This window comes from Maniola jurtina, chromosome Z (assembly GCF_905333055.1).
Source record: "Maniola jurtina chromosome Z, ilManJurt1.1, whole genome shotgun sequence".
Taxonomy (NCBI): Eukaryota; Metazoa; Arthropoda; class Insecta; order Lepidoptera; family Nymphalidae; genus Maniola; species Maniola jurtina.
Window position 1 is genome coordinate 5,151,705 of NC_060058.1, and position 24,990 is coordinate 5,176,694.

The following is a 24,990-nucleotide window of genomic DNA, read 5'->3' on the forward strand; positions in this document are numbered from 1 at the left end:
TTACGGTTCATGAGATACTGCCCGCTGACAGACAGACAGATGGATGGACAGACGGACGGACAGCGGAGGCTTAGTACAGGGTCCCGTTGGCATTCTTCGGATACGCAATTTTAATTTTATTTGAGTAGACTCCATCCCACGTCTTAAAGGAGTGCGTTGTTAGTTGTTACCTACTTGCTGCTTTTACCTATGTTAGGTAGGTACGAGCTTTAGCATAAACATAATTTATTCGAAGCACTTAGTGCCAGCTTTTAGTGCGTAACGGAAAGTGGTACAATTGCCAGTAATTTGAATCGTTAAGTTGTCAGGCCTTCAACAAGCATTATTCGCGCATACTTGGCTATATTACGAGTACCTATATACTTATACAGGACTATAGGACTCTACAGGGACTTGATAGAGACCTACCTAAAGGCCTAAACATAATTTTAAGTCTGAAGTAAAATTGCATGACTGCCCTGAATTTTCATTTAAACTGTCCACTACAAATGTAGGTCACTAAATTATGCCTATATGGCAATTTTTACTAAGAAAATTTTATTTTCTGTAAATAGGTAAGAGCAGGGAGTTGATATAATACTTGTATAATACTGGTGATGAAGTTCCATAAAATAACTTCAATCTAATCAGTGAAAGAAAATAAACAGAACTAGCAGTCGTGCTAAACCTGTCATTTTTCTTTTTGTATTCAGGATCACTATCTAAATATTATATAAAATATAAGCGGTGATTGCTTAGTGGTTAACGTTCGCCTTCTATTCGGAAGATCGGGGATTCGACCCTACGCACGCTCCTCTATCTTTTCGGAGTTGTGGGCATTTCTAGCAATTTATCACTTGCTTAAACGGTGAAGGAAAACATCGTGAGGAAACCTGCATGCCTGAGGGTTCTCTATGATGCTCACAAAAGGCGAGTGAAGTTTGACAATCCGCATTTTGCGATCATGATAGACTTTGGCCTAACTCTTGTCAATCTAAGAGGTTAGTAGTGAGCACGTATAGCGTCATCGATGACGATGAGAATAAAAGAAGGAATTCTTGCTGTAATCTAACAAGATTACAAGTGTAAATTAAAAATTTATAACACCCCCGACAAAGTATCCTGAGTTTTCCAAAACATCATTTTCAAATAAATTATACCTCATTGCTTCGTCCTTTGAGATTAGGTATACATTGTAGTAATACGTCAAAGTATTGCCTTTCTAACCACTTATTTGAAAGCAGAAAATCTGCAGTTCTATTTTTTGTATTTTTTGTTGGTATCACTGGAGCGTTCCCATCTCATTCGCGTTTTAGTGCCTCGCCGATCACCACGTTATTCAAGTTTTAAAAAACGTTACAAAAGCGTAGTCACCAAAACGATAGTGATTTATTTATTTATTTATTTGTTACATATTTTTATGTTATAAGGTTTTATTATAATAGTGTCTGGTGATATGATATCACTATGCAATTAATGTTTTGTACATTGCGATGTTACCTTGACATATGACAACATGGCGATGTTACTTTCACGTGATTTGGAATTCCGGACCATAAGGTATTTCAGTGAAGACGTGTTACCTAATTCTAAACATATTATGAATAGCTTCTGGGACTGTTTACGAATCAAACTAGTGATATGATATATATGATACGTCACTTGGAATCCCGAAATAAAAAGGTATTTACAGTGAAATGTTGCCTACTTCTAAGGATATTGTGAAAATTTGCTAGGATTATTTCCATATCACACTAATAAAATACGACATTACTTTCCTATTGTGTTGTGTACATCTTGTGGGGATGTGACCTTCACATCAATTAGAATCCCGGAACATGAAGGTGTTTACAGTGAAATGTTATTTATTTCTTGGGATATTGTGAATAGTTGCAAGGACTATTTCCGTATCACACTGAGAATATGACATCACTTTCCTATTGTGTTGTGTACATCTTGTGGGGATGTGACCTTCACGTTAATTGGAATCCCGGAACATGAAGGTATTTAACAGTGAAATGCTGATATTGTGAATAGTTGCTAGAACTATTTCCGTATCACACTGGTGATGATATGACATCACTTTCCAATAGTGCTGTGTACATCTCATGGGGATGTAACCTTCACGTCATTTGGAAGCCCAGACCATGAAGGTATTTACAGTAAAACGTTACCTATCAGACTAATGGAATGATATCAATTTCCAATCGGTGTTGTGTACATCTCATGGGGATGTTACCTTCACATCATTTGGAATTCCGAAAGCTTTGAAAATATTATCGTGATGGAATACATTTAAAAAGGAATATTATTACCTTTACTTTGATTATTATTTGTGAATGAAATGTGTCTACATGAATCATGAGATATCAAGTGCTATTATCGAGTAAAAATGAGATCATTTGAGATTTACGCATATTAAATACCTTCTTCATACCTTCATATAGTTTATACATTTATGTTGCGGTCTTCTAATAAGGATGTACCCTTTCGCTACTGATAGAAAAGTTAAGGGTAGATGGTTTAAAATACCTACACTTTTTTGTTTATAAATTATTATAATACCATTGTACAGACGGATTACAACTCGAACCCGAGTTAGTGCCAATGATTGTTGTCGAAACGCAGCCAAGCACGTCAACCATAAAATTAAACCATCGTCAAGAAAAAACTAGTCTTCGCTTCGCTTTATCGGATATGCTCATGAGGAAGCTCTCACTCATTTTTTCTCTTTAGAATAAAGTGATCAGTCCGTAAATTAATTATTATTAAAGATCCAGCCAGACTGATGTGCGATACCCAGCACAACGAATCTATGACAAGAAAAAACTTCATATTCTTTTTTAATAAAGAAAAATATTAAAGATCAGCTCATACAGAAATAGACTGTGTCTTATACAGCGTGAAGCTAGCCGATACATTCGGGCTTGTAATATTATGATCCGGTGCCAAGATATGAATAATCCCACCCGCAAGAAAACCTCCTGCAACGCAGAAGCCGACACCGGCTCCTATCCAGACTTTAAACCAGGAGCATCCGCTCCCGGCAATACAACAAGCGAGAGCAACGATTATATACGAAGTACGAACCCATGAAGTCACCGCGCTCACGGCAGCTGTGACAGTCGCCGCGCCGCGGGCGCGGGCAGTGTCACCGGGGACCCTCGTCGCTGCACCCGGTACGTTCCGCAGGAACGTTCATTCTACTTTTAGGACTAATGGCAATTAATTAATGACCCAGTCATACTATTGTGGGTAAGAGGATACGGGATTCCATTTCTAAAACCAGTATCTTAATCTCACGACCCAGCATGCCTCCTATCATCTGAATATAATATCATAGACTTTATGTTTAGTGAAGTTATACTTATCACAATGTGATTCGTGTGAAGGATCGTTTCCTTCTTTTCATTTTTTATTATAAATCCAATGGAAATAACAGACTTATAATAAGTCTAAAATTCTTAAACGAGTGGGTGCTTACATAACAACATTAAGGTCAATTACAACTACATCAATGAATAGTTGGATGGCCACGTTAGATTTATTTCTTAGGAGTTATAAAAGATTTTACTACCTATCTATAGAAAGTATCTACGATTTAAAATGAACGAGAATTATTCCAATTTAATGGTTTACTATTTTGGTCTGAATATACTTTCCGCCTCTCGTCTTTACAAAACTACGAGTACTAAAGCCGGTGATTTATGTATTTACTCAGATTTTTGGGTTACTTGTCAACTAGGTATATACATAACATATATTTACAAGATATAGTTGATTTTTAAAATTTATCAGGGTTATCTAAAATTATTTTACAAACAATAAATACTTTAGAGTTCTTAAGATTTATCATCAATGTAAAAAAGAGCTGTACAGCCCGAGTACCTACTGTGCGCAAATATTGCAATTACCTGATTAAAAAAAAAAAAAAAAAAAATACGTTGACCCGTCTGAAGAAAAATGATATTTAATCAATCAAGAGCTAAATTTACATACAAAACTCGTTGTTAATGACTTAGAAAGATGTTTTAAATATCTTGTTGTGTAATGCAAATCACTAAGATAGCTCAGCATTGACACATCAGCATTCAGCACAGTCTTTGCAGGATTATTTACATAATGGTAAAAATCTATCGAAGTGACAGTCAATCCTATTTGACAAAATAGACTGTCTAGAATTATTTTATTTTTTTCGGATCCTAACGATATAGGGTAGGGGCGACACGCTGTGAGAAGACCACCGATGGCCAGTGGATTCTGAGTTTAGTTTTGAATCTGTCAAACATATGAAGTAGCTAAAATTACTGACTGTTTTTTTTTGGACTTTCAGGTTTTCAGAAAATGGAATCTATAAAAAAAAAAAAAAGGCATTTTATTGCGTACGACAATAAAGTGCTCTCTTTCCTATTTAACTATATAGATGGAGTTAGATGTCCACTTCTTACGAGAATATAAAAATCTATAATTATGCTGTGAAGCTCACAGGAGATTTGTGTTCGCTTCATACATTAGTTTAAAAAACAACGGGAAACGGGAACTAGAAGAACATGTATTTAAATAAATAGTACCAGCCTTAGGGCAACCACATGTTGGTTTTTTTTTTTTGCATCAAAAAAAAAAAAAAAAACCCCTGGTTTCCACCATTTCAGAGCCTTCTCTGTTCGGTTCTAAATTCAATTTAGACATAATGATAATGCATTATCTGTTTCAGCCACCCTGTTGATTGCATATTATGTTGGTTGCATGGAAGTTATCAAGACGGTACTACTAGGTAGAGAGGAGCGTAGCACCGTCATCTTTGTATATATTATGATCAACTTCGCAAGATGGTGTTGGGTTAGTTTTTTGTAAAAAAAAAAAAAAAAATAGGCGCACACGACAGAACGAACTCTGTGTCCTGAAATAAAGGTATATTGTATATTATGAAGCGTCAACTCCGATGAAAATGTCTATCTGAATTAGCCGGTCAGGCTATAAGCTTGATGGGTTCATAAAACACAGCCATGGCTCAGCTCTATCGTTGATCCTAGGTTCGAGAGTAACGTCTGTTTTTTCATCGTCCTCCAGTCCCAAGATTTGATGTTGTTACACCATGAGATCTGTCCATAGTTTTAGAATTTTTGTTAATTGGAATCCAAATAACAATTTGAATTTAGAATATTTGATTAACGTCACATTACTCATGCTGGTATAATTACACATAAGGTGCAAACCATATTTTGAAAATTAATTTAGATACGTAGTGTAATTGTTAATAATAATATTAATTTAACAAACATCAGTCGAAATACATGACCTAACAAGATCGTCATACCCAGATTCAGCTCAACCTTGCCTAAATGTTCCTTTCTAATAAACATTCACCGAAGATAACTTTATCCAGCAGAAAAATTGTTAGAATACATCGATAGAATGTAACCCCTACGAAATAAAAAAAAAAATAAAAAAAAAATGCCCCATTACAATAGTAAGATTTAAGAGTCCGCATAAATCGGTATCTACGAACAGTATCAGTCAGTGGATAAAAATATAATACTTCTATATATTTTTTTTTCGCTTATTCCGTCAGGCATGCAGCTACCTCCGCAGCTCACAGTAAAGGTATCAATATTGATATACCTAATACGAAATACAGCGGCCTTAGCGTGGGCAACTCTATGCTGTGTGCCAGAGTTTATCGTAGAGGTATTCAATGTGATCAATCTAATCAGATTGCTCTATCACTCCTATTATTTATTATTATTTATTATTCATAAATCAATCTGGAACACTGAGCAGCTGATTAAAATTTATTTTAAGTAAAATAAATTTGAATCAGCAGCTTTAAAAGTATTTTATTTTTACTTATAATACAGTGATTATAAAAATCACTAAGTATCTACTTAAATACGGATGAAGTAACCGTAATTATGATAATATCTTTTATTTATTTTTGGCTTTATTTTGCTTGTCAAAATTGATAATATAAATACAATATTATTACACCTAGAAGTGTTTTAATATTTCACTATCTTTCAAAATCTACAATGTATACCTAATCTCAAAGGACGAAGCAATGAGGTATAATTGATGATTAAACGAACTTACCTGAAGTGAAGTTCTATCCCAATTATACGAGTTGCTTCGTCCGAAGAGATTAGGTCCCTCCCAGCCCTAGGACCCCTGATAAGTGAAATATTAATGTTCCAGGCAGGCTTTCAACTAAATGAGATGGGAACGCTCCAGTGATACCAACAAAAAATACAAAAAATAGAACTGCAGATTTTCTGCTTTCAAATAAGTGGTTAGAAAGGCAATACTTTGACGTATTACTACAATGTATACCTAATCTCTTCGGACGAAGCAACTCGTATAATTGGGATAGAACTTCACTTCAGGTAAGTTCGTTTAATCATCAATAATTATGTATCTAGGCAACGTCCATCTTGACAGCTAGTCATTTGTCAATTGACATAATATTATGAACCTAACGGTCTGTTACAAAGTTACAAGAAAACTAGAAGAGAGCTGATAACTTTAAACGGCTGAACCAATTTTTTTGGATTATAGCTAAGAACACTCTCGATCAAGCCACCTTTCAAATAAAAAAAAACTAAAATAAAATCGGTTCATTCGTTTAGGCGCTACGATGCCACAGACAGATGCCACAAACTTATAACACCCCTCTTTTTGGGTCGGGGGTTAAAAACAGGTACAAAGCAGGTAAAATATTTCCAAATATAGACTCGTCATTCTAATCATGAGGTGGGACTCTATGTATAAGGTCTGCATCTCTATGGTCTATAACTCAATGGGTCGGATTAATAATAGCATGTATGATGTACCTACTTTCGTTCACCATGTAAGCACTTGTCTGTCCTGCAGGTAACAAGCGAAATGAAAAGATGAATCCAACAATGCCGCAATTATTAATTATTTTCCGTTCTGTACTTAGTGTTGAGTGACGTGTGGACAAGCATTTTCCGTTGAAAGGTGTTGTACCTATATAATGTAGTAAGTTTCTACGTGTTAGGTACCAATGAGTATAATCATATTATGTTATTTTTATCTATTGCCTTTGTTCATTATATTACAGAAACATTTTCTTTGTCAGTGAAGTAAAACGCATGTCTACTTGTATCGGTATTGTTATCGCGAAGTCAGTTACAACAAGTGTAAATCAATTTATAACACCCCCGGCAAGTGAAGGTTACAGTAACTAGAAAAGAGCTGATAACTTTCAAACGGCTGAACCGATTTTCTTGGATTACACTCTCGATCAGGCCACCTTTCAAACAAAAAAACTAAATTAAAATCGGTTTATTAGTTTAGGAGCTACGATGCCACAGACAGATACACAGATACACACGTCAAACTTATAACACCCCACTTTTTGGGTCGAGGGTTAAAAATGATTTTAAAATAATTTAAATTAATTTAGCTTAAGCTTATACCTGGGTTACCCTGGTAAGCGTAACCTGGGCAAGCTAACCCTGACTAACTCAGGGCTGGCTTAGCCCGGCATCATAACCGATTTGGACTTGTCTCAACTAAGGCACGAGTGCATCCTTCAGTCAAGGCGATACGTCTATAGAAATACAACAATAGCGCTACCGGACAAAGAAAAACCTAGCAATCTATACAAACTACGTACCTATTTCACAAGAATTTCATCAGAAGTTCATAAAAATTTCTTATCTACGATATTGACAGAGAAAATGCATGAAAAACTTTTAAATAAAGTTCGAAAGTTCGAGAAATTTTCATCCGTTTTCTTATATGAAGGGACCATAAATGAATAGTTCGGAATGCCATTCCGAACCGTTGCAGTCTTTTGACGATTCAAAAGCACAGTTCATAAAAGATTACTTATTAGAATAAAGAAACGTTTATACCTACCAAGGTACCTACTACCTACCTATATTATTATGACGAACCACACGTGACGGGTACAAATTGTTGATCGTAGTGAACCACACAATAAAGACCGAGTGAAACTTTGACAAAGATAATAGTAAATATTAAAAACCTTTTTCCGAAAACTTCCAATAAGAATTTTCAACGGTTATCTCTTAGCTCTACCTACTCGTATATTCGTATTTCGTGAGGTATTTTCGCGTTCGCATCGAGCAGGTTTAACTTGTTCGTTTGGTTTTTCGGCAGGGCTGAGTTTAAGCTGTCTTTATTCATTTGAGTCGATATCGTGTAGTCCGTAGCCCTGTACCCTGTACAGTTGGGTGCCGAACATAGCAGGCCGAGGTGGGGAAGGGGGCCAGCAAGAAGTTCTTCCGCGCATATACGTATAATCGTATAGAACACAATGCGGCAGCGCTCTGCGTCGACGTGAGCCGTGCGCCCGCGTACTAGCCACCGCAACACTCATAAATATTATATAACGACCAATGCTGGCAGCAGAATCTGGCATACCACCGCCGACCGAAGCCCGAGATACCGCCGCCGACCACGAGGGTAACTCAGGTGAGTGACGCTGCGCGCCATAACTAACCTAAAAGCTTTACAATCATATCATTGCGATTTTCTTTGTTAATTTTCTGCTGGCGACATTTTCCATGTCTCTTATCTCATTCTTATCACGCTCGTGTACAGTGTATACGTAACTCCGCACTAATACGAAGCAAATTCAACATCGTCAACATGTATTGATAAATACCTACCTAATTGGCCGAGGCTGGTCTGTAGGTGGAATCTGCAGCACGTCTACGCACTATACCTAGGTACATCAACTTAATATTTTTCTTACCTACACACCTACTACATCCTCATTAATTTCAGAGACATTTTCGAGATTTTCAGTTCATATCAGGTACTTAATCAATTTTGTTGCGAACTTTGGAACTTGAAAGTTTTATGAACTTAGCGTCTTCTACGAACTTCAACGTCTCTGAATAAGTTTGGTGGTTTGTGTCCTAATTATCATTTAACCTGATAATTGTTTTGTTGTGTTTAGTTATTAAATAAAAATATAATACTTCAGTTAATTATAATTATTAAGAACTTATGTTATTTTAGAAACCATAATTTATCGGTTTTTAGTTATTGATCCTGTGGTACCTTTAACATAAAACATCTACATCAATTTTGATTAACAAAAACTAGGTAGGTACCTAGTGTCGTGATATGTTGATATGACGTGCCTGAGAGTTCTCCATGATACTCAAGGGTGTGTGAAGTCTGCCAATTCACATTAGGCCAGCGTGGCAGACTGTGGTCACTACACCCTTCTCGCTTTGAGAGAGGCGCGTGCTCAGTAGTGGGCCGGCAATAGGTTGATCATGACCTAGTACCTACCAAGTACCAACCTAACCATTCATCCTTTACACGTGAAACATGTTTTGAGTGTAAGAAATTAGAACTCGACTGCATATTGTGTGAGATTTGATTGATATTTTTACAATGTAGATAAATATTAGGTACTAGAGGATGCCCGCGGCTTCGCCCGGGATTTCGGTTTTTTAAATCCCGCAGGAACTCTTTGATTTTCCGGGATAAAAAGTAGCCTATGTGCTTCCCCGGGATGTAGCCCATATCTGTACCAAATTTCATCAAAATCGGTTCAGCGGTTGGGCCGTGAAAACCATCGATGTATAAAACGTAGCAAACAGACAGACAGACAGACAGACAGACAAACGGACAGACAGTCGCATTTATAATATTAGTATGGATTTTTATAACATTGATCTCTTAGGTGGAAATCTATAGAGCACACTTTGACTTTGTTTGGACTTCAGTTTCTGTTAAAACGAGACAGCTTTATGCCACGGGTAGGTATAACGCTGTCTAGTTTTAACAGTGTCTTAAGTTTGAGCAAACTTAAAGTGCGCTTTGATCAAAATGATCTCAGCCTTAGATTGGACGCCTGTTAGCAACTATCTCGAAGCGATTCTCTTCAGCAGCTGAGCAACTGATTTCAGCAGCTTAGCCTCCAATGAGATTTATTATAGAAGCAGGTGTTATTTTGCGGAAGTCCATGATATACAAGGAACCAAAAGCTATACTTAATCCGCCAAACCAACGAAATCTGTATGGTACGCAGCACCACACAAATTCCAACACCACTCGACGCGCGTTTCGCCCCGACACCGGAGCATCCTCAGGAGATGTAGACCTTACAATGTCTAATTGCAAAAGAATTATTATATCAACGAGATTCTCAGAGACGCTCGAGCGTTTGAATGAGTATTTGCACATTTCATAGCTACTGTAATAGAGTAGCTTGAACTTCTATAAAAGCTATGGCTGCTAAAGATTCTAGGTGCTTAGGTGATATTAGCCAGTAGTCTAAAATCTATAGATTGCACTTTGTCTTTGCTCAGACTTAAGTGTCAGTTAAAACGAGACAGATTTATACCATCAATATAACGCTGTCTCGTTTTAACAATGTCTTACGTCTGAGCGAAGTCAAAGTGCGCTCTATACATAGATCTCAGTGTCTCAACCTTAGACCGTACAAGTTTATCTCCTAAACTGGAATCAATTATTTACAAAGTTAAAAGCATTAGGTATATTAATAGTACTTAACTTAGCTCTATTTATCAAATAATTTAATTTAATCTATCACTTTAGGTAGGTGTAAGTAGGTTTGAATGATACTTACTTGCATTTTCTAATACCTACTTAGTTATTTCTATTACAAGTAGTGGAGTAGGTATATTGAAAATTACAGTTATGTCACTTTTAATACTAGAGTTCCAATTTTTTTTCCCATAAGTTAAATTTTTCCTACGTTGTACTACCTACCTATATAATACTAATTTTTGCTCAATTTATAATCAACCGCTTTTCATTTTCATTTGCATTTTTTCTAACATTTATTAACCCCCGACCCAAAAAGAGGGGTGTTATAAGTTTGACGTGTGTATCTGTGTATCTGTTTGTGGCACCGTAGCTCCTAAACTAATGAATCGATTTTAATTTAGTTTTTTTTTTGTTTGAAAGGTGGCTTGATCGAGAGTGTTCTTAGCTATCATTCAAGAAAATCGGTTCAACCGTTTGAAAGTTATCAGCTCTTTTCTAGTTACTGTAACATTCACTTGTCGGGGGTGTTATAATTTTTTAAGACAGACGGATAAACGGACAGACGGACAGATGGAAGACGGGCATGCAGACAGACAACAAAGTGATCTTATAAGAGTTCCTTTTTTCTTTTGAGGTACTGAACCCTAAAAATGAGGAAACAGATAGGTACTTACATTTTTCATGATTTTTGAAATAACACCCCCAAAAGGATTAAATAGGGTATGAAAATGAAAGTCAATCAAAATCATTTTTTAACCCCCGACCCAAAAAGAGGGGTATTAAAAGTTTGACGTGTGTATCTGTGTATCTGTGGCATCGTAGCTCCTAAACTAATAAACCGATATTAATTTAGTTTTTTTGTTTGAAACGGTTCAGCCGTTTGAAAGTTATCAGCTCTTTTCTAGTTACTGTAAACTTCACTTGTCGGCGGTGTTATAAATTTTTAATTTACACATGTTCAAGTTTGCCTATCCATGAAATAAAGAAATAGGTACCTATCTGTTTCAGGATTTTTAGAAATTCTACCCCCTCATCGATTTTTAAAATTTTCATTCAAGTGAAGTCGGGGCGGGTCAGGTACTAAAGGATATAAATAGGTTAATATAATAATATGAAACATAGACACATATTCGTAGCGTAAGTAGTAGGTACTAAGTAGGCCATACTTAGCTCAAAAAAAGCGGTCAAGTGCGAATCAGACTCGCGCACTGAGGTTTCCGTACTCGAGTATTTTTTCCAACATTTTTCACGATAAATCAAAAACTATTATGCATTAAAATAAATAAAAATCTGTTTTAGAATGCACAGGTAAAGCCCTTTCATATAATATCCCACTTGGTATAGTTATCTTACTTTGAAAATTGAAACACAAAATGTGACCACAAATTCGCAGTTTTCAGATTTATTCCTGTACTTGTGTTATAAGGCCTACCTACCTGCCAAATTTCATGATTCTAGGTCAACGGGAAGTACCCTATAGGTTTCTTGACAAACAAACAGACAGACAGACAGACAACATAGTGATCCTATAAGGGTTCCGTTTTTCCTTTTGAGGTATGGAACCCTAAAAATGTTCTCCGTGCGGTCGTATAGTTTAAAGTCTACCTTGCCCTCGACAGTAAGTATAGTAGCTACGCCAGGTCGACATGGCAATCGGGGTGGAGGGACACCCCGCACACCCGCACCTCAACCGCGCTATCCCGCACCGGGTTAGCGCGGCGGGGGCTGTACGGGTGTGCGGGGCGTTCCCACTCCGATTGCCATGTTGACCTGTCGCGTACTATACCTATCTGCATTTGCATTTAGGATATTTTTTTTAAATGGTTTTACATTTTTGTCGTGGAGACCCTGGGACCATGAAATGAAATGATGATGATTTATTTATTTTGCGAAATGTGAGTAACAGTGATGGTATATTGACAGGTCCTTGGTCCTTCACATTTTGCCATTTATGTATGGCGTGCAAAATATGTAGGTAAACTAATTAGATACAATAACCAATAAGTAGTAGTTAGGTACCATGGAGTGCTAAAAAATTTTTATGAGATATTTAATCTCAGTTAATAAATGGCCTTAGGAATCTGGTGACAGAAGAGCTTGTTCATTTTTGCGCAAAGGATCAGCCTGGCTGTACAGCGCGGGAATGCAGCCAGTATTCTTGGCACTAATCCTTGCGGCCATGATTTGTGTAGTAATTAGATGAGGCTAGCTGTCCTACGTTTTATTGTAACATTTTCAATATAAAAAAAATGGATAGGTAGAAGGTACCTACTTATTACATAAATAATATCAAAAAAAAACGGAAATCATATGAGTGCTAGATAATCAATAATATTCAGAGTTCTCACTTAATTCAATATTTTTAATTTTTACTATTTCCTGTAAAAAGTCGTAAGTGTGTTTACGTCTCCTGACTAAATTGACGTAAACACACTTACGACTTTTTAAAGGAAATAGTTAAAGTTAAAAAATTGTTTCGTAATTTTTGAATTTGATCGCTTTCTGCATTGTTAAACAATACAGGTACCTACCTTTTTTCTTTATTGTTCACAACATTTAGTAGGTAGGTACATATTTATTTAGAAACACAGATAGCCAATAGCCATCCTCTGTAAACTGTATAAAGTTTATGTGAGGATGACGATTGGCGACTCATTTTTGAAATTTTATTAAGTACCTACTTACGTTAAAAAGTTCTAAGTGCACTTACGTAATTTTATTTGTTTGACATTAGGATGACTTTATTGTATATTTTATCCTACTAAGTGGTTCACTTACACAAACAAAGAAGACACAGATGTCAAGTACCTACCTACCTACCCAGTACCCACTTACAAGACATATTATGTGTAATAAAGAATACATTTTAGAGTTACCTAGGTATAACAACTGTGTTACTTGTTATAGGTAACTCTACATTCATTCTCATTAAAGAACACAAAAAATATTATGCTACTTAATAGCTATACTGTTTCATTCTTACTAATTTTTTCTATGAATTGATTATTTATTTATTGGCAAGTGCAAATAGTGAACTACAAATATATAATATATTTCTATGTTGAATATCCTGTTTACAAACTCCAATACTGTACATAATTTTAAAGATAACAACTTTTCCAAGCCTTTGTTCTTTCCCTGAAAATTATAATGCCTTAGTTGATCTTAGTTCGCTCAGTTCTTTGTCATCTTTATATAGTCGGTAGGTACTATGTTTTCCTCATACAGAAAATCATTAGTCATTGCTTAGAAAAATTTAATTAGGAATTTCTCAGATTGATTGAACGGAAGCACTAAAAGCGATGACTTGTTTGTTTTCGTTAAATATAGGTCATAGTATGCGCTCATATATTATATTTTGTCTACTTTGACCAAAAGTGGTAATTATTTTTACAAATATGTACATTTTTGCAGATACTCATTACGATACCTACGCTAAAACCAAGGACCATAGGTTTGAGTAGTCTGACTTCGTTTCCTTTGTTCTTTTTGCGATTTAAAGTTAATTTATCTTTATTATGATTCAGCATATGAAGAGTTCAACTCTTCTTAAGCATTTCAAAACCATTATTTACCGAAAAATAACTAGAATGGATTTTTCTTACATTATTCTTTTCTTTGTTGGTCATTTTTATAGAACTACTTTTGTGTTAGTTATAGATGGTGTTCCATGATTTGAATTAATATTTTTAGGGTATTCCTGCCAAACATTTACACCCTAATTATTTTACGTACTTACTTATCTATCAACTACCCTACTTCTACAGCGCAAGCAGTTAAGTGCAAATAGTCTTTTCTTCCTGCAAAATCTAACATTTCTATTTACATTTCGTTCATAGGTAGGTACCTACCTACCAATCCAAGATTATTTGTACATATACCTATTTCCGCACGGCAAGAGGTCGATTTCAGCAATACGGTAACCAGCGTCACTTGATCCATGGACCAGCGTCACGAAGTCCCATCGTTCAATCTTGTGAGTATGCAACTCTAAAGCACGGGTCTCTGTAAGATGGTTGTGGCTCGGACTACGAATTGCGTTAGCGTCTGCGCAGTGACGGTGCTCTAGTTATTTCGGGTGCTGTCCTAGATCGAAACGAGGTCACCCGAAGCGAGGTTTTCATCATCATTTTATTCGATGGGGCCGCGGCGGGCGGCGTGACCTCGTAGATATGTTCGAGTTAGATAGCTGACGCTCACAGTTCGATAACGTGACTCGCTTCCGAATGATTCGCCGCTCTTCATTGTTCTCTAACGGTATTTTTCCGAATGCCTAGTACGTAAACGGCAACCGTGCACGTGTTCTTTGTGAACTATAAGGGGATAGAGCCTATAGGTAGGTATTGTGAAGGAAACTGCGCACAAGTAATATAAAATATAATTTTGCAGACTTTTTTCATATAAGCCTACTGCAAGGCCAATTTCAGATACGAAAAAAGACACACACGATTCATTGAAACTAGTACCTATATGCAATAAAATTGAAAAAAATAAAATTAAAAGTGACTAATGCTAGAGTCACAAGTCACAAATAATATTAGAAGTAAACGTACTATGCGAAGCTAGCAGCGAAGGGGAGGTGCCATTTGGTCCTAAGTAAGCCAAGGCCGGCTTGGAGGGGATAACGTTTACACGTGTGACCTACATAGGAGCCGAACGCTCACGAATTGCTACGACCACATCCGAGAGGCAGTTCTACTCACTATTTGCTATTCTTTGATCAATGTACGGAATGCTTATAATATTATCACAGTACCGTTTTAACTTGCTCATTTCTACAGTTTTCTTTTCCTTTTTCATCGAATTGTACGCTGATAGTTTTGGAAAGAGCACTTATTAGATGTACCTACACGTGGATTGTAGCGCGCACGTGTGTCAGGAATAGGTCAGTGACCTGCAACGAAAGTCTTTTAAAACGATTGTTTAAAAAATTACACTCCTTACGTCGCGTGAAGCAACCGAAACGTCATCAGCAAACGTCGATGATATTAGAAATAAAACTGATAACCTTCGTGAATAGAGTCGTCGTTCGTGGCGAGAACCGCGGTAGTTGCGTCGCACGAAGCGGAGTGCATCGATCGCGATTACATCACCACTTGCGTCCTTTCTCTGCGCGCGCAGCACGCCCCGCACCCTCCCCCTTCACTCCCCCCTCGCGACCCGCTCTCCCCCTCTTGCGATGATCGTCACTACGCCATCGCACTCCGACCTCCGTTACGCGCTGCCATTCGCTGTTTGACCGTCGACCGCTTTAGTCATTTCTACGAGTTCTTTACACTTTGTGCAAGTTTGAATTTAACTTAGTTTTCGGTTTTACTGATACCGCGTCTCTCGTACTAACGTAGAAATTTTTAATAGTGATGATTTATTTAGGAAGTGTTGTTCCGCTTTTAAATATTTCGGTTAAAGTTGTGTAATCATATTTTCAAAACGTCCTTCATTTTTTAAATTCTAATTGTAAATTCCATAAATTTCCATTTATGAAATTTGAAATTGAAGTTAAATAAATTTTTTGTACAATTTATATTAGTCATCTTTCTTGTAATATGTGACTCGTTCGATTGCTTCATTCAACTTTTGGCGGGAACATGTGCTTCTCTTTAATTTATTTTAATTTCAGTAGCAGAATTTGAAGAATAAAGCCGTTATAGAAACAGGAAGAATGAAAATAAAATGTCAGTCGTGTCGGTGGGAGGAATTGACTTGGCTTTTATTATCAGTCAGTCTTTTTCTCTCTCCTATATGGTCGGCATACAATAACCATCGTGAAAATCGTGTTTGCTGTGTCATCGAGTTCGACCGGTTGTGTCCGCAGTGACGTCGGAGATTACGCAGACTGTTTTATTTCAGCTGCGGAATCACTGAATTTTCTGCACGTGTTATATCTACATTAAATCCTCTGTCAACACCAATCAATATGAAGAAATCTGGAGTTATTCATCGATCAACGTCTGGAAATGCCAAAGTCGTAATTGTTCGGTTTAGTCATCGCGCTTTATGGCGAAATATTCGCCTGCACTCGGTTCGCGGCGGGAATTGGGCAATCCGCGAGCTAGCGGATGCGTGCCCGTCCCCCGTGCCGCACACTTCACCTCTCCTTGCCTGCCGAAAACTTCAACTATTGCGTCGGTTGAACGCGATTTCAACCGAACAATTACGACAGCGGTCTCTTCCATTTTCCTTTTTATTCTTCCAGCTCTTTTGTCTGCAACATCTTCATGGCCACCACGTCTCAAAAGTTGCATTTTATTGTGATTGCATGTTGCGACTGATTAAGTTTCTGTTATTTGCATTCTGCGATTGATATTTTATGCAATGCGATTTATTAAAGTTTACTGATAAATCTGATTAATTATTTTTATTACCTATTACAGTTATGGTACTTATTACTTCTTAATTTTACTAAACAGTTTGGTCTATGGACTATGAAACAGACTTAAGTATCTACATATAGTAATGTTTTCCATTGAAATCCTGATACCTACATGGGTAGATGATTCATACGCTAGGTTGTTCGAAATAAATTAAAAAAAGTGAAGATTAATTGATTTCACCACGAGAATCCTTATAAAACCTTGTAGTTTGATTAGTTGAATCAACACTTATTTTCTTAATTTCTATGAAACTCAGCATTAATAAGTACCTAGTCTTTACTTCGCGACGCGTCTGACCAACAACTTACTTACCTATAGGTATCTTTTGTTGGAACAATAATTATTATGGTCCTATCCAGAATAATCGGACAAGTTAACTTAAAAACTATTATAACTGTCCTCAGTAAAAATGGTCCAACAGAATATCATCTAGGTAAAATACATAAAAGTCGTTAGTTTCAAATCGTGGGTACCACCCCCGATCCGCCCTCGCACCGTTTCACCCAATCGCGGGCCCCATGCTAGTCCTTTATGACCTTCAAAACTTACACTAAATTCCTATTCGACAAAAAAAATTAATAGGGTCTGGGCAAATAAAATGAACACGAACTTTTTCGTGTTTCTACAAGCAATGTTTCTCGTGTTGGAAATTATCATGATTTAATTTCGAAGTAGTTCTGTAGTAGGGCTTGAACTATTTATTAGTTAAATTGGAGTTATCGTGAACATAATCGGAATTTCGATTTTCATATTTTTAAAAAGTCGAGCTTTTTCAGCGTTAACAATGTAAAAACAACAACGCTGAAAAAGCTTCTTTTAAGCACAGTAGACACAGAGTCTTCATAATTTGTACATGTGAAATAAGGTAAAACGTATCCAATTTTATCAATGGAAAACATAACTAAAAATCTAAAAGAAAAATCTTGTTACTTATAATTAATTTTACCAGACCTTAAAATAAAGTTTGCTTTTCCTTTTTCTAACTGATTTGTTTAATTTCATGCTTAAGATACTTGAACATTTATTTAAATGCAAGAAATATTTAATTTAAATCAAGGCATTATTTACTGACATTCAATTTTTTTTTAATGTAGCTTCGAAACTACGGAACTCCGGCTTTGGAACGCTCAGCACCTACCAAACCCCGACTCCGGAGCTGAAAAGCTCAATGGAACCCACGCGTGATAAGCTTAACAGTTTGCCCACGTGGTTTCCTTAACTTCCTGTCTTCCAATCAATATCGTAGTAAGTTGAATTACGATGTTTTAATTGGATAATGGAAATGATAATCTCCCTATACCTACTTGCAAGTAAGATTGGTGTTCTATTCGAGAGTATTAAATTATGAATATTTTATAACCCATGTTGCTACTTACCTATTAAAAGGTCGCTATGTATACCTACTAATAGAATCAAATTGGCAAGTATTTGTCAGCGTTTTTGCAGTTTATTTTATTTCTTATGTTATCACTGTGCCTATATTTACTAACTATCTTAACTGAAGAATATAAAAATTACCTTTGAATAATAAAAGTTTAGTCTTCATCATAATATGATGTAGGTAACAGATTTGAGGTTAGGCAGCTGGAATTCGAAGCGCAGTACAAACTAACGGTAAATATTTTAGAAACTCAACCATTAAAGTCTAAAGTTGTCTGATGGGCTTGATATATACCGATTAGGCTGCTTTATTGCTCATACCTACCTCATTTGTAATTATACTGAAATAATTAGGCATAGTAATGAATTTAGCAATCGTAAAGAGTGGCCTAACTTTAAAAAGTTCTGTGTAGGTAATAGTACCGACGGGTAAAAAGAATTTGGGTAAGGATGAGGGATTGTAGAAATAAACGGTCAAGTGATTATCAGAACAAAAGATGCATAAGGTAGATAGAAAACCTAGATTTTTTAAAAATTTTTAGGGTTCCTAGGGTACCAAAATAAGTTTAAGGTAAATTTATAGAACTTTAGCTTTCTCTTTGTAGCTCTTAGTTTCTTTTTAAAATGGCAGGCATACGGACACACACGGACAAATAGATGGTCTGAACAAAACTACGTATAAAGGTTCCTTGTTTTACTACGGAACCTTAAAAAATCTAATGCATTAAAATTATCCAAATGGTTATATTTTTTGTTTAATTCTACAAAAATAGTGCTTACAAAGTAATGTAGGTATGCCTACAAATACAATAAAAGTAAGACGAGGTATAATTTCTGCTGATCACTCATTAGGTAGGTACCTACCTACTCATTTTTCGCAGCCGTCTACATATTATTAAATACTTAATCATTTAAATACTGATCAGCAGTAGCCGTAGGTCATTAACCTATTTCTTTTTCTGATTGGTTTATTATTTATTACGTACTCTGTCTATTCGTCCAAATGATTTAAAATATTTATCGAAAATTGCAGAACCAACAGGATTCGTAGTTCGTACCTGCATCTCTCTTGACTTTTGTGCCCGGAGTTTCTGTGCTATGAGCACTAGGCCACAATTTAAATACTTTAAATATTGAAACACATAACCACCAAACTAATTTGACATTTGTTTCCCCCTGTGGATTTCAGATTTATTTGATTTTCTCCCCCGGGATGTCCTTCCCCGGGATGTATCCCAAGTCTTTACCAAGTTTCATTAAAATTGGTTCAGCGTTGGGCCATGAAAACGTTACAGACAGACAGACACATTTTCGCATTTATAATATTGAGTATGGATGTACATAAAAATAAATATTTATCTTGGTTTTTTTTGTAGGTGTATATCTACCGATTATTTCAAACATGGAAACACTGTAGGTATAGTACCTACTTACTGACGACATTCTACTGAAGCAGATGCTTTATAATTACATCTCACTTGTCGGAATTCTGCAGTATAAACAGGATACTGTTATAACCAGAGATAATGTTATTATTAAGTCAATAGTTATTCTTACCTAACGATATTTTTCAAAAGCTGGAGTCGGCCTAAAGTAGAGTTTGAGAGTAGTAGGTTTTAAGTTCTTAAGTGCTTAAGTGCTTAGATTTTACTTAATTTGGACTGGATGGCTCCCATATTGACTATCGTATCTAACAAAGTCATTCAAACTTCCTTCATTTTTAATCAAAATTGATTTATTTCAATCTTCCGCGAAGAAAAAAAAAGATTTAGACGTTACCATTTTCACATTTCATATTCACTAAAAATAAATAAATTACGATAAAAATAAATTCCATCCATCCATCCATCCATCAGCCTGTGTGCGTCCACAGCTGGACATAGGCCTTTACAAGGGCCTTTCCTCCGCCTTCCTCATCCACCCGCTCCCCGCCACCTTCTTCAAAATAAATTAATATCGATAAAAAATTAAAATCGTTACGTAAACTGTCGTATGTACATATACGATAGTTTACGTAGGCGCGCCGGTGCAGTGCCGTGAACTATGAATCAGCGCGCCATCAGTGAACGCCTAACTAGTAACTACCTATGAACTAAAAATACCTGCTTATTCTTATAAATTTTTAAGGGTTAATGAAAGTTTGCATAATTTTAACAATTAAGTACCTAACTGCCATAAAAGGCAGGTGTTACTAGTTACAACGGCCACAAGGTGAGTTTCAAGAAAGGAATGGTTTAGTACGTAATAACTAATGATACCTTCTTGTCTATTTCAACAAAACTGACTTATGTTGTAGTTAGGTACCTAGATAACCTTCCCTACTTAGCAAAGCAAGGTGTTTTGGATTTTACAGGTGGAAATTCAATCGTTCGTAGGTTATACCTACTAATTATTTATTATTAGCACATTCATTAATTTATTTGCTACAATATGTCTTACATCTAACGACTACCATAAATTATTATTTATTAACTTGAAGACCTGAAGTGACATCTTGCCTTCTTTTGATGCTAAAAAAGAGAATCCTATAGGTTTTTTAAAAACCTAAATCCACGCGGACAAAGTCGCGAGGATATTATTATAAAGTTATGTTTTGTGGTTATTATAGGTCTGTACTGAATTATGTAGGTATTATGCCCGCTCTTCACTCGTCTGGGAATCGAAGCGTAAGCTTGAATAAACGGTGCGAAACAACCACACTGTTGTCTTGTGAATCGCGACACAGCAGTGTATCTGTAGACAGTAGATGGTCGTTTCGCGCTAAACCTATACTGGTTTCGCAACTTCAGGCATCTACTTACACGCTTACAGACGCACGCCACGCCATCCGATTTCGGGTTTGCAAAAGGAGCTGGGAAGCGTACTAGACTGCGACTAGCTGTTATGAAACTTTGCGAGTGTAGAGAGAGGCCTAGAATGATTAGGCCTATTATATTTTTTGCGTAAAGTTCACGCGAGAACCGCTGGCAAAAGTGCCTATGATTCGCGTACAAGTGTAGCGCGGGCTTAACATAGATCTAATTAGTAATTATCTTTCATGATACCTACTCGGAGTAACTACGAGTATCAATATCGATAATTATCTACGCGGCAAGCACAATTATGCAGGGCGTGCTGTCTTAAACATCCGCATTTCCACGGCGCGCCTGATGCGACTTGTGCTTATGACGTCATTCGCATTTGATTATAACGTGTGTCAGAGTGATTGAGTTTTGTTCCTATAGGTATAGTAATGTTATTAATAGACTTGACTTCATCCGCGAAGGATTAGGTTTGTTAGTATTCCGTAAGAAATCGATTTCCTAGGTTAAAAAAGCCCTATAACCGTTTCCTGATGCTCACCCGCTGCAAGGAAGACAGGGAGCAGTAGAGGATCCCACCTTCTCCCGCCATAGAAAATATATACAAACTTGTGTCTCTTCAATGTCGGAAGGGGAGTCGGGACGTACCTATCGCATTAAGAGTGCTCTTCAAGGTCGCTCTAAGTCGCGCGTGAGAGCATGTTGATTGCAATGCAATAGCAATCAACATTTACGGGCGGCGGGATATATCTCAAGAGTGATATGCTTGATTTGTGAATAACACAAATCAACGTTTAGTATTACGTTTATTTTTGTAAATTAATAAACATTTTTTAGGGTTCCGTACCTCAAAAGGAAAAACGGAACCCTTATAGGATCACTTTATTGTCTGTCTGTCTGTCTGTCTGTCTGTCTGTCCGTCCGTCCGTCCGTCCGTGCGTCCGTCGTGTCTGTCAAAAAACTTATAGGGTACTTCCCGTTGACCTAGAATTATGAAATTTGGCAGGTAGGTCTTATAGCACAAGTACAGGAATAAATCTAAAAACCACGAATTTGTGGTCAAATCATTTAAAAAAAATGTTACAATTTTCAAATTATACCAAGTGGGGTATCATATGAAAGGACTTTACCAGTACATTCTAAAACAGATTTTTATTTATTTTTATGCATAATAGTTTTTGATTTATCGTGCAAAATGTTGGAAAAAATACCGAGTACGGAACCCTCAGTGCGCGAGTCTGACTCTCACTTGGCCGGTTTTTTAACACACTAAGTACATTTTAAATTATTATTATAAAGTAAAGTTCGCCACTAAGCCGATTTTGTAGTTTCCAAGGCGCTTTATTTATGCACGATGATGCCTCAAAATTTTACTTAAATTAGTGATTTTTCAAGGGTATGGGGTAAGGGGTAAGGCTAGGGTACTTACAATATTTAAAAAAAAAATTACTATATTAATTGTTTTATGGCATAGATAATGGAGAGATAAATCGATATACGGCTTAGTTTTAGATCTAGAAAAACAAAGAATAGAATTATGATAATAGGTGTTATACGTTCACATGGAGAAGCGAAGAAGAATTTTTTTTTCTTCTTGTCTTTAGTACCTAATTTTGTTAATCTGAAGGTGGGCGTTAACAACTACAACACACACACACACACACAAGTCACAACCCAGTTTGTAACTAAAGCAGTTGTTACCGTTCTTTATTTTTAAGGCAATGTAAAGTGTAAAATAAAGATTTTTTCTTTTTCTTTTTTTTTTAATGCCCTTAATGATGGCTCTCAGATACCCGAGATCCTGACATGCCTCATTCATGACCCTGACTGTGCTGCTGGAATGCTCGCCCAATTGCCACAATACAGGCGTCTGCACTACAATACAGGCGTAATTGCAGTCTGCACGTACACGTTTATTAACAACTAGCTGATGCCCGCAGCTTCGCCCGCGTGGATTGGTCAGATCCCCTGCAGCATCAGGATTGAGGAGTTGGACTCCAAATTTTTTATGAAACAATGTCGCCAAGTTCCTCTATCGATTAAAAAAAAATTACGCAAATCGGTTCAGAAATCTCGGAGATTTCGCTGTACATAGGTTGAAAAACACAACTCCCTTTTTGAAAGTCGGTTAAAAAAGTAGCCTATGTTACTCCCTGGTCAATCCTCTACTTGTCTGTGAAAACCCCGTCAAAATCGGTTCAGCCGTTCCGAAGATTAGCCTTTTCAAACAGACAGACAGACAGACAGACAAAAATTTTAAAAACGTGTGATTCAGTGTTGGTATCGTTCAAATAACCATATGAGCTTAATATGAGGTAATTATTTCGAAATTACAGACAGACACTCCAATTTTATTTATTAGTATAGATATCGATTTGTACCTATTGTTCAATGTGAATCCGTTGAGTTGGTAAATAGCAATACTAATTTACTCTGGTCCTCAATAATTTTGCCGCGGTCTACGGTTCAATAAATTTACATAAAGGGAATCACAAAACTCTTTGAAGCGGTCACTGCTAAAACCAATATAATCATTTCGTGCCAAATCCAACATGCGAGTTGATTAAACGAATGTCTCATTTATTTGTGTTCATGAATAGCGAATAGTTCTCGTTGAAATTAATTGGACGCCCAAATTTCAAGTAGGTACACGTACTCGTATAGTAGGTAGGTAGGTATATGAGTAAATTCCTCGGACGAAGAATCAAGGTGGACTTTACATCAAAATTATCCTACCTGATTAGAGCAAGCTGTGTATAACTGTATAGAAAATCTCTGAATACAAAAATAAGTTTTTTTTTGTCTTTGTCATAGTTTAGCTTTTTTTGTGGGCACAGTAATAATTGTCATCTGTGTGTGTGAGCGCAAATTAACAAATACAACCTTATTGCTTTGTTGTCTACCATTTGCATTGTACAAACAATTGAAGGTTCAATTAGATAACAGAATATCAGGCTACTGATATGCAGAAATAATTATGAAATGTCTCAAATTCTAATTTAGCCCTGCGGCGGGTTTGAAGTACTCGCTATTTGTCCCTTTCGGGTATACGCGTCTGTCAAGTCCACATTGATTCTTCGTCCGAGGTAAATTCGTATCCTTTGTACAGTTCATGAATTGTGTAGAAAATTCGACCTGACAGCCTGCATACGTCCACTGCTGGACAGCGATAGATACTTATAGCTTTTCGAGAGCGCACCAGTCACCAGAGTCCAACACAGAGGTTCGTTTATATCTACAAACATATTAGAGCGTGCCAGACACGTGTTGTGGCAGACAAAATAATATACTTTGATACACGTATTTTTATATCTATTGTTAGTTGTAACGTGGCATGCGCAGACGCCGATAGATAGTTTTATTACTACAGTCCAAGACCCAATTGGTAGATGTATCACTGATCTAAATATAGTAAGTTGGTCTACCAATCACCTCAAGATTGAAAAAGCTGACAGCAAAATTCATGAAGGCATAGACTATGGAAACTTGTTGCTTGTTATGCAACGTGCAATGATGTGTTTCACACCCCGCTTCTACAGGATAAGCAGATTAAAGAGATTCGGTTATTATTCAATCAAACGGCTGCACTGAAATGCAATAGACCTACCTACCACATCGTGTTCACGCTATGTGCTATTACTCAATTGCCAGCAGTAGACATACCGGAATCGGACTATATCTATATCTACAATCAGAGGTACTACTATAGCTACTATCAGAGAGCAAAAAATAGCAGGTTCTAAGTTCTAATTAGAAAATCCTATGGCTAAATCACATTACATTTTCTCTTTTGCCGGCTTCTTTCACATTATAATGGTTTCTTATAGGCGACATTTCTTATTATACAAACACCGTATACCTATATAAACGCGGCGACTCCAGACGCTGCCGCTTGCTGTCGCATCCTGCCGCCACCGCCAACTACTAATATACTAACT

At 36.6% G+C, this 24,990-nt stretch overlaps 1 long non-coding RNA gene across 1 annotated transcript in view; it reads right to left on the bottom strand.

Moving 5' to 3' along the window:
* The window catches only part of LOC123880603, a 32,538-nt gene extending 19,600 nt beyond the window's left edge, over positions 1–12,938 (bottom strand). Inside the window, exons 1-2 of the long non-coding RNA XR_006799297.1 lie at positions 12,928–12,938; positions 6,307–6,313 (exon numbers count right to left, since the gene is read on the bottom strand). This is a non-coding gene — a long non-coding RNA (uncharacterized LOC123880603). The remainder of the gene's footprint in view (positions 1–6,306; positions 6,314–12,927) is intronic.
* Between the last annotated feature and the right edge of the window lie 12,052 nt (positions 12,939–24,990).